The 6,525-nt window shown below is 31.3% G+C and overlaps 1 protein-coding gene across 2 annotated transcripts in view; it reads right to left on the reverse strand.

The window, feature by feature from the left end:
• The window catches only part of LOC106105013 (CD151 antigen-like), a 51,040-nt gene extending 45,008 nt beyond the window's left edge, over positions 1 to 6,032 (reverse strand). For both annotated transcript variants that reach the window (XM_013285213.1, XM_013285214.1), the window contains exon 1: positions 5,845 to 6,032. The gene's annotated coding sequence lies outside the window, so the exon portion shown is untranslated. The remainder of the gene's footprint in view (positions 1 to 5,844) is intronic.
• Between the last annotated feature and the right edge of the window lie 493 nt (positions 6,033 to 6,525).

Genomic DNA, 6,525 nt, shown 5'->3' on the forward strand with positions numbered 1-6,525 from the left:
GTTTACTAAACGTAATTAACATTTCGAAATAAAACTATATATTTATACGTTAAACAGAACGATTTCAGTCGAAGGTAGGTTTCCGTAAACAAATAGAACACGTGCTGTTACTAATGGAAACATTCTCGAAATAAACACTAGCAGTGTGTACTAACGCATTGCCTTTACAGAAATAAAAATAAGCTTACATGGTGTGTTATTTTAATTAAGTAGTTACGTGAAAAGGTAAAATTATGTTTTTAACAGTTACAAGAGTTACATAACATTAACATTGGATATCTAATTGGACATGGTTTTGTTGTTTGGATAAATCAAATCTTTAACAGAAAAATCAAAGCTAATATTATAAAGAGAAAAACTTTGTTTGATTGTAATGAATAGGTTCAAAAACTGCTGGGCGGATTTAAAATATTCTTTCACTGCAGGAAAGGTTATTTATTTGTGAGTAACATAGGGTACATTATTTTAAAACTTCACGCGGACAGAGTCCCCGGCAAAAGATAGTATCAGTATATTACAGTAAATACCAAAATAACCGTTTTGTATCATTACAAAATATGTTTTAAATAAACAAAAATGAATACTTTCATTCTCTGTTGTATTATTTGTTATGGTATCGATATTCGAGCAAATATGTATGTACATAATATTACGAAGACGGTTTCCTGAATACGTTCCATTAAGTATAAGATAAGAGTATTTTTCTATGTTACAAGGCCACATATCGTATACAAAACAAACACATATAAAATATACGTATTTCCAGTTATATATTTTACTGTAACTCATACATAAATGATATTTATTTTTATACTTATTATTATTATATATACACTGGGAATTATAGAAACGTACCAATTATTCAATATAAATAATAATAAACTGTCATATTGAATGTTATGTTTTAATCTCTATATAAATGCGAAAGTTTGGATGGATGGATGTTTGTTAGAGTTTGTAGCCTAAACGGGTGAACAGATCTCGATGAAATTTTGGTATAGATGTAGAGGATGACCTGGAAAAATACATAGGCTAACTACTTTTTTTTATTTCACGCGGACGGAGTCGTGGGCGAACGCTAGTATTATATGTTAATAAAAGTTTCTGGTCTCTACGAGTTGAAGATACATTATACATTATTGATCGAAATAATAATCATATCCTATACCCATATCCTTACAACACTTGTGCTTTGAAAATGACCCAAAAACGGTCAGAAAAAGTTACTTCACGTTTAAAGCAGAAAATAAAACTGTCTAGACAAGTACATAGTTTGACACATGTAATAATTTTAGCTACAATATTTATACACATCTCTCAGAATCTAATGTTTATAAATCAGTGCGTTGTTGCGCCGATAGCAAACGTCATTATCAAGGTTAAATGCCAGATGCTCTCTGGTGCCGATGTCGCAGTGATCCGCTAATTAAGACAGTACGGCCCGTACACAAGGCTAATCTGTGATTTTAGTATCCAAACGACTTACGCAAGATAATTCCAAATGTAACCTAAGAAAAAAACTATTTTCTATTTCTATTTCTATCATACTAATATTATAAATGCGAAAGTTTAGATGGATGGATGTTTGTTAGAGTTTGTAGCCTTAACGATTTAACAGATTTCGATGAAATTTAGCATAGCCGTAGAGCATATTCTGGACGAACACATAAATTACTCACTTTTTTTAATTGCACGCGGACGGAGTCGCCGGCGAAAGCTAGTAACTTAATATTAGTTCATTTTTATAATTAATTCTTATGACTGTAACATATGTATTTCAAACCACCGTGAGCGGTCAAGCGAGTGAGAGTGAAAGCGATCCCTCAAGGTAGAGGAGAGTGAGGAGTTTAAAAAAAATGTCGCCTGCGCTCGCCTATGTAGGAAGTTGCTTCGATGCCAAAATCGCATAGCGAATACTTGCGAAGGGCCTTAGTTTACCAAGTTTATGTCACGATAGTAAACTGAAAGAGACAATAATAATTCTGACTTAGATTATGTCTGTTTAGCGAATTTTTAGCCACCAGTATTCAGGTACTAAATCGAATATACCGTGGATCAAACGTTCCATTCTATTCGCGTTCTTCGCTTTGACTCCATTCCAATAACTACATACTAATTAAGAAAAACAATACTTCGAAGGTCATATATTTATAACTGATAATAAAGAGTTATTCCTGGTAAACTACGTATGACTTGATACTGAAGAATAAAACGTACAGACACAATAACATTTCAAATGTAATTTATTATTTCAATCAGTCAAATTGTTTGCATCAAACTGTACTCTACCTAGCTGATGCTCGCGAATTTCTCTGTGTGAAATTAAAAAATAGGCTATATGTTACTCACTGATAATTTAACTTTTAATGGTGAAAGAACTTTTGAAGTCGATTCGGTAGTTTTTTAGTCAATTTAATAGTTACAAAAATCCAAAAATACAAATTTTTCGCTTTATAATATTAGTATATGTATAGATAGATACATTCTTGGTACGATTAAAATGCTGTAACCATTGTATTATTTAATTTGAATATAAGTCGAGGTTTGTTTCGATTAAGTTTTTTATTGTAGTCAAGCAGTGTAGCGTGCTCAAGGATATCGAATGAATAACTAAGTGTCACGTCTCATTAACATTTGTTCCTTCACCGAGATAAAGATCACGAATTATTAAGTCATTTTGCTAACATACCGTAATCTCTGCGTTTATTTGGTTCGGTTTAGATGACCTTGGATTACCTAGAAATTGAATTTAAATTTGATCTGAAATGTCCCTAACATTAAGTTAAATCTCAATAATTTACTGTCATGTGTTTTAAATTTAGCTTGGATTGAAATTTCTTCTAAAAGTTTTATTTATTGTATTTTTCCTTTGCAATAGTAAATTGTGTGTTTTTACTAATTTTGTGGGGAAAATCTAAGAATTTCAATGTGAAAGCGTTCTTTACTCTAACCATTTTAAAATAGACATAAGTGTTGAGGAAAAAAAAAAAACTTTGGCACAGTTTCTCGAGAGGTTCAAAACGCCTCCGCCTTTTTTGTGTACCAACCCTAACGAAGAACGCTCTCTGATATTAAATTTAACTTCTAGTAATATTTTAAATTTATGTCGTATTCAAATTCTCATCTCTCGCTTTTCATCCTTCGCATGCATTTGAGTAAAATGCACGATTACTCGAATCATAATTTCACTTGTGTAATAATGTGTTATAAAACCTTATTTTAATAGGAAAGATTAAACACAATTAAACATTTTCATACTAACGTACTGTCAGAGAAAATCGCGGTGTTCCACTTTGTCAAAAATTGCCTTGTCCATTGCAATGAGACTAACTCCGTCTCTTCCTACAAATAACTAATTAGATAACAGTGAGTACCAAAGGGTAATAATAAAAAGAAAGTAGGGGAGTAATCAATAATCGACTTTTTTTTCGTACAGATACATTTATAAGCTGCGTTGGATAGATTTTTGTTCCGCGTCTCGTTTCAAAATGTTCAAACGATTAAAGCATTGAGGTGGAACACCGCCAATGTCCCCGACTGTACCTTCTGATTAGTATTTTTTATTTTAATAAGTGAGCGAGACGTAAACATAAACACAGATTTGTTCCAGGGTCAAGAGCACATGACTCAAGATTCAGATTCATAGTACAAGTCCGGAACTGAGTTGAATTATTGAAATTAAATTCCTTTGAAATTGTTCATGCTTCCATGTATCATATTTTATACTTCTAGAAAATTGCAAACAATTGTACTATAGAATAAATTGTTTAAATTAATTAGGTTCCTTTTAATAAATTTGTAAAGATTTGTAACTTTCGGTTTCGTTTCAACCATTGAATTGAAAGACGTGCTTCAAATGTCATTGTTAAAGTGCCGCAATCAAGTTAAAACTTGAGTCATTAACAAAGATTTTAAATCGTATTGGTCCTAAAAGTCGGTTAAGCCGGGATCAATTAATTCTATCTCGCTAACTTAAGACCATTCGGCGACGAACGAGAATTTTTATAGTTAAACTACATACTAACATTATAAATGCGAAAGTTTGGATGGATAGATGTTTGTTACTACGTATCATAGTGTGAAACTCATAGGCTTACTGAGTTTTTTTTTTAATTCCGCACAGACGGAGTCGAAGACAAAAGCTAGTATACTTTATTTTATCTTTAAAAAGATTCGATATTTCTTCCCCGTGACTAAGGCGAGTTAGACAAACATTTGTAAACTTTTTAACGATAATTGTAGTTTTATCTACTCTGTAGTTTTTGTTTATTTTAGACTTAAATTCTTTTTACTCGTATAGTATAGTTAATAGTTAAACATAAAATTTATGTTCTTACATATGTTTGTGTGTACTTGTGTGTGTGGGAGTGTAAAATGACCGCGTAGTTAGAAATTGTTGACATTATCGTACGTGCACCGAAACCAAAATAGAGTCAATACGAAGTCATATATTATGTGCACCGCAGCTCAAATAATGCTATGGTCCAGTTCTTATAATGCTGCAAGATTATTTATCGTTGTACAAAGGAGTTATTTTTGCGTTTTAAAAAAGAACCTAAAAAGAAATCTCTAAAACGTAGAAAAGGATGTCAAAAGTGCCTCTAGTCGCTTCAAGAAAATGCCGTTTCGGCAGAACTGTGCCTTCAGATATTCAAACAATTATATTATTTACATTTACTTAAAATCGTAGTCAACAGTAAGTATGTGTAATTTTTTACTAACGCAAAGCTGGAGCCGTTTTTTGTTAATAAAAGTTGTATAAATTATAAGAAAACAATCGAGTAACAAGTCAAAGGACTTTGTTACGCACTGGTTAAAATTATGATTCTCATTTTAAAGTTGGAACAATAATGGCGTAACTTTTGTCAATCGTATCTAACTCTGGCTCGTTGCCACTGAAACATTGGAGTCATTTGAGCAAACGGACCGAAGTTCCTCAGTAAACAAGGGTCTTGTCACATAAAGATTGATGTATTTCTTTTATTTAATCTATACTATTATAATAAAGCGTAAATACACACTTATTTGTTGCCTAAGATGTCAGCAAGATTGCCATAGTTAGGTAATTGGTATTTTGACATTTGCAATTGAGAATTTGTTAAATGTAAACAATAAAGTTTTTACAGTTGCATGAGGATAAAGCCGCACGGGAATAGCTAGTAATTTATACATTTTTAAATTCACTTCAAATTAACCTTAATTATATTATTTGAATTGGAATTTCTTTTTCGACTTAAGATCGATAGATGGTAATGGCGATCTCTCGGTTGCATTTTAAAGTGCTATTAATTATATTAAATCTCCGAGAATTGTGAATATTAATCACATGAAGTGGTGACATTTTATTTTATAATCGAATATTAAGAGTACAAACTATAATTTCTTTATTCCGCTGCGACACGCTCTTGGCGCATCTACAACGCTCATTAAGGACAGATATTAGCATTTCACGTTTCAGCAAACTCTTCCTTACATTTTTAATACACTTAGCTTAGTTTTTGGCATTATGTTTAAATAATTGGAATTTGTAACTTATAATCTTTGACACATAAAATCTAAAGAAACTATAAACTATTTGAATACTAGATTAGATCGAATAAGATAGAAGAATTGCTTATTTTGTAGTCCTCATGTTGAAGTATGTGGTGAAGTAGTTTATATTCCAAATTATTAAATCTATTAAAATATAAAAATATCATTAAATATATTCGATAAAATACGAGCATGAAGGTTGTTAGTCGATTAATCTTAAGAAGCTTACACTATATTTTATTATAGCTAGTTTCAAGAATATTAAATAATCATGTTTAATACATTCAAACGCATTACAAAGTTGTAACTTACGTTCACGGTCACAAGTTTTAATAAAAAACTCCAATCCAAATTTTAATGTTCCACTTAAACTGTAATTCACATTAAAAAAAAACTTAACTTGACACTAAATGTAAAAGTACAGATAATATATTTCAGAACACAATACACGAAAACATACGATTATCGAGACAACGAGCGACAGGAGCTCACTCGGCGAGCGTCAGTAGCGAACTGACCGAGTTTCAAGCGAACAGATTTTCTCATTCGCATTTCGTTATCTGTTATTTGGCGCGAAAATGTTACGACGGACATTGTTTACTGTCGATTGATAAGAAATTTAGATTTTTCGCTCCATTTTTACAGAAATCTGTTTAATTAAGATCGAATGATGCGTGATTACGAATAGTTCTAAGAATTATCTTATTTATTTTGCGCTATTTTTTATTACCTATGACATCAACTTGATGTTGTCATCAGAAAAATTGTACTAAACTCTATGGTGGGAGGAACATCACCGTTCTTATTTTTTATTTAAATTTCAAATCTTAACTCATAAGGCATGTGCAACTTAAAATTAGCTAATTTAAGAAAAGAGTAAAACACTTTGTCAAAATCGTAAAGAGATCCTGCCTTGTTTTTTATGCAAGTATAAGGCTTTATAGTCAGTTCTGATTTACTGCTGATTTATTAAGATTTGAAGTGCCAAGGATT

This window comes from Papilio polytes, unplaced genomic scaffold (genome assembly GCF_000836215.1).
Source record: "Papilio polytes unplaced genomic scaffold, Ppol_1.0 DF823288.1, whole genome shotgun sequence".
NCBI classification, from domain to species: domain Eukaryota; kingdom Metazoa; phylum Arthropoda; class Insecta; order Lepidoptera; family Papilionidae; genus Papilio; species Papilio polytes.